Source organism: Lemur catta, chromosome 1, assembly GCF_020740605.2.
Source record: "Lemur catta isolate mLemCat1 chromosome 1, mLemCat1.pri, whole genome shotgun sequence".
NCBI classification, from domain to species: domain Eukaryota; kingdom Metazoa; phylum Chordata; class Mammalia; order Primates; family Lemuridae; genus Lemur; species Lemur catta.
The window spans coordinates 116,767,189-116,774,976 of NC_059128.1; the positions used below are offsets into that span (position 1 = coordinate 116,767,189).

Below are 7,788 nucleotides of genomic sequence, written 5' to 3' on the forward strand. Positions count from 1 at the left end.
GAATCCTTGGTTAACACACTCCTGAGGCTATAAAGTCAGCTTCTGTGCAACTGGACAGTGAACAAACGAACGAACAACAAAGAACTCGAAGAAGCTTCACCAAGCTGAATCAAACGGCCATTTATGAACAAATAAAGACTCAGACACGTTCTGGCCCCGCCCCGCCTCGCCCCGGTCGCCCTGACAACCGCGCCGGCGTCGGGGCGGTGCCTCGAGCGCGCGGCCGTCTTCCCACAGGCCTCCGCGCGCACGTCCGCGCATGCGCCTCGGAGCTGGCGTCCAGCAGCGCAGACTCAGCCGGCTAATGTTTCCTGTGTCCACACACTGAAATCCTAGCGAAGCGGAGAATCAGAATCCGAAGGGCCCAGAAAGGATGAGAAGCTTGTCTGGGCGCCTAGTTGGTGCTGAGAGCCCTTGACGGGGGCCCTGGAGAAGACCTTCGCCTTCCAAACCAGCCCTCTCCCTCAAAGGTTTGAAATCATGGTCCAGTTCCGTGGTCTTCCAGCCTCAGTTTCCCCGTTTGTAGAAAGAGGGTTCACAGCCCCTACCTCAGAGGCGGCTTTGAGGATTTAGAGAACCCGGCACAGAGCAGGCTCCGTGGCGAACTCTCTGCAGTCCTTCGGGGAGGGAGTGGTGGGTGAAGAGACCGCACAACAGCCCGAGGAGGTGGCTTAAAAAAAGAAAATTAATGTATAACAGCCAGTTATGAAAAAGCTCAAAATACTTGCACCTTTTATTCTCCTCATTTTACAGGGAAGAAAACTGAAGTCCAGGAAAGTTAAGTGACCCACCCAAGGGGTTCAGATAGTGCCTGGCAGAACACGAATGAGAAGGGATCCACTCTGGGGTAACCCCCACTGGAGAATCCTGGGGTGGGATGAGACTTTGTGCCTGAGCAGGGGTGCCCCGGTTATATTTAAATATTGAGGGTGGGGAGAAGGAGGGCAGGCAAGAAATAGAATGCTCAGAATGCCCCAAACACCACCCAGACTATAAAATGTGATGGGAAAAGTGTTGGATTTAGGAGCTCAAAGTTGTGTATCTTTTGAAACAACGCTTTTGCTGGCAAATTCTTCAGCCCACGTGACATCCCCATCGTGGTCAAGCTTACTGTCCGTCCGAGCCCGTTTTGGTGCCTGTGCCTCTGATGCAAGGTTTCTTAACCTCAGCATTTGGGGCCAGATCATTCTTTGTAGTAGAGGGATGTCCTGAGCACAGAAGTTTATCAGCAGATCTTACCTCTACTCATGAGATGCCATGAACACTCCCTCCCAACTCAACTTGTCACTACCAAAAGAGTCTTCAGATATTGCCAAATGTCCCCTGGAGGCAAGATGGCACCTGTTGAGAATCACTGACCTAGAGCCAAAAATTAAAACAGATGAATCTGCTAGTTGTCACTAAATAGATTTGAAGCCCTTAACCATTGTCCTTTGCCAAAAAGTATATATTAATATATTAATTGTCTCACTGTAGAGATTCCTTTATTTATTTATTTATTTTTTTTAGAGCCCCACTTTGTTGCCCAGACTGGAACTCCTGGGCTCAAGCAATCCTTCTGCCTCAGCCTCCCCAGAAGCTGGTATTATGTGCATGAGCCAGCATGCCTGGCTAATTTTTTCTTATTTTTTGTAGCAATAGGGGGAGTCTTGCTATGTTGCCCAGGCTGGTCTCAAACTCCTGGCCTCAATCAATTCAATCCTCCCCGCTTGGCCTCCTAAACTGCTGGGAGGCATAAGCCACCTCACCCAGCTGGAGATTCTTTTTTTTTTTTTTGAGACAGAGTCTCACTGTTTTGCCCTAGATGGAGTGCAGTGGCATCATCACAGCTCACCACAACCTCAAACTCCTGGGCTCAAGTGATCCTCCTGCCTCAGCCTCCCAAGTATCTGGGACTACCTACAGGCACACACCACCACACCCAGCTAATTTTTTCTATTTTCGGTAGAAACAGCGTATCACTCTTCCTCAGGCTGGTCTTGAACTCCTGACCTGAAGCGATCCTCCCGCCTTGGCCTCCAAGAGTGCTAGGATTACAGGTATGAGTGACCATGCCCAGCCATAGAGATTCTTAAAATAGTTCTGGAAACTAGTTGACCTGATTATATGGATTGATTGGATTATATGAAACACAATGGGTGGTTGTAATGGGCAGTTCAGCTCAGGGCAACAAGCGTTAGCCAAGAATCAGGAGACCTGGCTTCCGTCCCTAATTCTGCCATTACAAGCTCTGTGACCTTGTCACTTCTTTGGTCTTGTTTTCCCCTCTGTCAAATGAAGATGTTGAGGTGATTTCTAAGGACCCGGAAATGCCCAGGTTCTATCATGATGCCCACATCCGCCCCTGGAAGTTACTTAAGCCACCCAGCCTCTACCCCCTAGTGCCCTCTTCACTTCCAAATGTCTTTTGTTCTTTTTCTCAGCCTCCCAGCCTGGTCCCCTAAACACATCTTTCAGAGTCTGTTCTTCCAGGCTATTGTTAGCACTCAGACAAACTCATTATTATTCCTGATTCTAACAAGTAAATTATGGTGGTGCTTAACACAGGAGTGGCAGGGGCTTGTTTGTGGGAAATTATGGTGTTTAAGCACAAGACACCCTGGTGTTTGCATGAGGAAAAGTAAAATAAAATTAAAAACTGGCCTTTTAAAGTGCTCTGTGATGTGGTGGTTAAATTATAGGAGCATCCCAGGTCTTTACATCGGTTCTTCTGACCTGGGTAATATTCATACAGAAAGCTGAAGTTCATCCCTATAATTAAGTTTCTTCAGCATCCACCTGCCTTCCTGTGTGCTCTGCAGGTGCCAGATTGGGATAAAAGGTTAGAAGAGTCTGTGTCCTACCCGGAAGGAGCAGGAACTTGAAATAAGAAATTAGGATATTGCCCATGAGAATGGTCTGCCCAGGATAATCCAAACTGAACTTGCTGAACCTGCTAGAACGTAAGCTGCCTGTTTTGTTTATCGCTGCATACCCAGCATCTGGAGCTAAGCTCAGCACCTAATAGCGCCCAGTAAATATGTGGACTAAGTGAGTGAATGAATGAGTGAATGAACAAATGAATGAGTGAATGAAGGGTACATGGAGTATTTGAATAAGTAAGAAATAAAGTGAATCCAAGTATTTTTAAGGCTGTGTTCCGACTTTCTAGAAAGTATGTGTGTTAGACGTCATTTCCCACTCTCTTCCTCACTCCCCCTTGCTGTTCACGGTTTCCTGTCTGCTGTCTTCACTTGTTCTTCATCTGAGAAAGCAACTCCTCCCTCATCTGGGTTGGCTGTGTGTGGGCAGCACCACTCTAGAGGGCAGTGTTCATGTGTGTTCCTGGTGGCAGAGGAAGAAGGAATTGATTACGTTTGGGGGGTATATGCTTTCCTGGCTGTACCTTACGTATTTGGGGACTTGGGTGAGAGCCTGTGATGTGATGGACGTCATGTTACAGATCAGGAGGAGGCAGTTCTGTGGTCCCTAATCCTGATTCCTGCCCCCACGCCTACCCTGTTGCATCCTGGTCTTATCCAAGAAGCTTGTTCCATATGCTCGTGGTTTAATGTCTGGAAGCATCACCTTAACACAGGTAAGTCAGAACAGGTGGACGTGTTGAAGAAATCCGTACTCAGTACCAGGCATCATGCTAAGTACCTTCCCAGCATCATCCTATGAAACTGAGTTATGCTGGGTTTATATGCGTGAGCCACTGCACCCAGCCAGATTCAGCTGTTTTTAAGGGACATCAGAGGGCCATGAAGTATACTCATGGATTTGTGGACACTTAGTGGTGAATAAAGGACCCCTGCCACAGAACCACCAAGCGAACAGGAAATGCCTACCTCATAGAGTCTGTGTTGGCAGTGGGGGCAGCATTCCTGGCCTGCCCCCAGCCATAAGCAATAATGCCTTGAGTTATTCAAAGGCTTTTAGAAAAACCAGAAATGCTATGAGTATCTCTGTATCTCCACTTCCTTGCTCTCTCCTCAAATTTCAAGAACAGTGAAGTTCCAAGAGATTGTCAAAGCCATCCCATCACACAGCAGGTCACCTAAAATAGCAAACAAGCAATCCAGCCAAGAATAGAACCCAACTGTTCCTGAGAATCCAGTTTTCCCAGCCCCATAAAGGTACAAACCCCTTTAAAAGTCCTTTGAACCTTGTGGAATAAAAGCAGTGCCCGAGGCCAGGTGCAGTGGCTCACACCTGTAACCCCAGGACTTTGGGAGGATAAGGCAAGATGATCGCTTGAGCCCAGGAGTTCATGACCAGCCTGGGCAACATAGCGAGACCCCATCTCTACAAAAAAATTTTAAAATTAGCTGGGCGTGGTGGTATGCACCTGCAGTGCCAGCTACTCGGGAGGCTGAGACAGGAGGATGGCTTGGGCCCAGGAATTCAAGGTTGCAGTGAGCTATGGCTGTGCTACTGCACTCCAGCCTGGTAGACAGAACAAGACCCTGTCTCTAAAAAAACAAGCAAAAAAAATCAATGCCTGATTTATATGTATTATTTGGAGGCAGCACACAGATGACAGATGGCTTTGAGCTCTTTGAGGTAAAGACCTGTTATGTTTTCTTCCTGTTCCAGAGCCACATGATGGGGCCTCAGTGGCTTCAAGGTGCCCTTCCACAATTGGGAAGGGAGGTTCTCTCTCTTGTTTAATCCAGCCTTGTCGTATCCTCTATTTATATACCCAGGCCAAATAAGTAGCTTTCACTACTCTGTGTGGACTCAAAGCCCTTTGTGTTACCATCATCATCTTGGCACACAAGAAATGTGTATTTGTAAACAAATGTTCCCTTTCAGAGTTTGTTTCAGCAAAGGACTTTAGCTGCAGAATAAGTCAGGTGAAGCAGCTAGCAAGTGGAGGTGTGACACTGAACTTGATCTCTTTGGAAGGTCTCTCGTTCTGCCTTCTCTGGAGGGTCAGTATCATGGCACTCCCTTGTGCTCAGTTCCTGGCCACTGAAGGAGTGACTCACTCGGACCCTAGAGATCTCCCTTGTGCCCTGGCCCTGGCCCTGGCCCTGGCCCCTCTTCTTTCAGGCTTGCACCAGGAAGAGGATTTTTTCTAGAATCCTTTGCATAACCCGAGAAACCCAAGTGTCATACCAGTCACACTGGAGTCTTACAGATGCAAATATATAGTCCTGCAATTGAGTTTTGTGTTTTGCCTGCAGTCAGTTTGAAAACACTTCATGTAGGTTGCTTTCATTACATGTTGCTTCATACCTTGGGAAAGAAACTGTATTCGTTCTCTATTGCTGCATAACAAATTACGACAAACATAGTGACTTAAAGCAAGGTACATTTATTATGTCACAGTTCCTATGGGTCGGGGTCTGGGTGCAGCTTAACCAGGTTCACTGCAAGGCTGTGGTCAAGGTGTTGCCCAGGGCTGTGTTATCACCTGAGGCTCAACTGGGGAAGGCTATGCTTCCAAGCTTGTGTGGTTATTGGTAGCATTTCTCTTCTTTGCAGGCTGTCAGACTGAAGGCCTCAGTTCCTTGCTGGCCCTGGGCTTTCTTTTCGCATGGCCCTCTCTCTAGGACAGCTAACAGCATGGCAGTGACTTCTTCAGAGCCAGCAAAGGAGAGAGTCTCCTAACCAGATGGATATTACAATCTTGTATAGTATATTTACATACACCCAATGAAATATGTCCCATCACCTTTACCATACTCTGTTAGTCACTGGGCCCCACCCACACTCAAGGAGAGATTTACACAGGGTAAACACTAGAAGGCAGGGATCTGAGGGCCACCATAGAGTCTGTATGCTATAGAAACCCTCTTCTCTGGTTTGCTGGGCACAGCTACTCTGGAGGCCGAGGCGGGAGGGATCACTTGAGTCCAAAAGTTTGAGTCCAGCCTGGGCAACATAAGTGAGACTGTATCTTAAAAAAAAAAAGAAAAAAAAAAAGAAAACTTCTGGTTTAATAGAAAAACTAAATTATAAAGATAAAATAAGTTGTCAAATTGTAAAATTATCAATTTATAATTGATAAAGTATCAATCGTATTTGTCTTTCATAACATCTCACTATCCTTGCCCTTTGCTCTCTCAAAAGGGCAAGAAAGACTTTGGATGCCATCAAAGTCTTGGAGTTTAAAAAAATAAAAATCTTGGCCGGGCGCGGTGGCTCACGCCTGTAATCCTAGCCCTCTGGGAGGCCGAGCCAGGTGGATCGCTCGAGGTCAGGAGTTCGAGACCAGCCTGAGCGAGACCTCGTCTCTACTAAAAAAATAGAAATCAAAATTATCTGGCCAACTAAAAATATATATAGAAAAAATTAGCCAGGCATGGTGGCACATGCCTGTAGTCCCAGCTACTCGGGAGGCTGAGGCAGTAGGATCGCTTAAGCCCAGGAGTTTGAGGTTGCTGTGAGCTAGGCTGACGCCACTCTAGCCCAGGCAACAAAGTGAGACTCTGTCTCAAAAAAAAAAAAAAAAAATTAAAAAAAAAATCTTAAAAATAAAAATAAGAGTTTGGGTTGCCTTGAATTCGTCACCCTATCCTTTCTTTGCTACAGCACAACTGTTGATTTAACCAGTTTCCAGTAACCAGGAGGAACCCTCAAGCTTTTGTCTTTTCCAGCCATTTGTTCAATCTGCAGAATATCCAGGCTCATCACGTTGACCTCACCAAAGTGCACTGTGAGTCATTTCTTGTCACCTTCCACTTCCTCCTTCCCACCTTCCCAAGGATGCCACTCTCAGTGATGGGCCGCTGTTCCTTTTAGCAGAGACCAGACTGAAAGCGAAATCAGTTTATTGGACTTCCCGCGGTGCAGAATGTCTTCCTTCATCATGCATGCAGCTGGGAGGAAGGATTCCACCTCTTTCTGCATTCTTCTCACTTCTGGATATGGAAATGACCACTTGCAGAGTAAATGACCTGCACACCCGGACAAGCTGCACCTTCTCACATTACCCAAAACTCAGCACATGTTATCCCTGAACCTTTGGCTTCTGGAATCGATTTCCCCATTCCCTTCACTTAGAGTTAGTTCCACCATTGCTGAAATTCCTGAGTTCATCCTCTTGGAATCTTTCTCCACAAGCAACATGGAAGGGAAGTTGTCAGAACTACCCAGATGGCCAGACATGGTGGTGCATGCCTGTAATCCCAGCATTTTGGGAGGCCAAAGTGGGAGGATTGTTTGAAGCCAGGAATTCAAGACCAGCCTGGGCAAGATTGCGAGACTTGTCTCTACCAAAAAAAAATTTTTAAATTAGCCAAGTATGGTGGCACACACATGTGATCCCACCTACTTGGGAAGCTGAGGCAAGAGGATCACTTGAGCCCAGGAGTTGAAGGCTGCAGTGAGCTACTACATTCCAGCCTGGGCAAGAGTGAGACTCCATCTCAAAAAAATAAATAAAAGAACTACTCAGATGCCTTGGCATATAGTCAAATTATGAGCAAGCCAGGCAGAACAGCAGAGGCGGTACAGTGACTGCTTGGCTCTTACAGTGACCTCTTCAGCAACAGACCTTGAGGCCATTTCTCAGTACTGCCTCCTGCTGGTGAACTCTGGGCCATCCTCTGTATAAATCCCTGCTGCTTTACTCTCCTGTTGACTTGTATAGACCAGCTCTGTGCTGCTACTGAGAACTGGAAATGAGACAAGTGACACTGAGGAATGGGATAATTAATTTTACTTCATTTTGTTTAAATTTAGCCCTATGTAGCTGGTGACTCCCCTACTGTACAGTTCCAGACTGTAACCCATGCCCTTGGGAAATAATACAAATGATACAATTTTCCAAGGGTAAGAAAAGCTTAGAGAATGCCA

At 46.6% G+C, this 7,788-nt stretch overlaps 1 long non-coding RNA gene across 1 annotated transcript; it reads left to right on the forward strand.

Annotated features, from left to right (window-relative positions):
• Positions 1 to 292: 292 nt before the first annotated feature.
• Positions 293 to 7,163, forward strand: LOC123637476. The gene is made up of 3 exons (XR_006734884.1): positions 293 to 470; positions 6,523 to 6,646; positions 6,736 to 7,163. It is a non-coding gene; the product is annotated as an uncharacterized LOC123637476 (long non-coding RNA).
• The last annotated feature ends 625 nt before the right edge of the window (positions 7,164 to 7,788 follow it).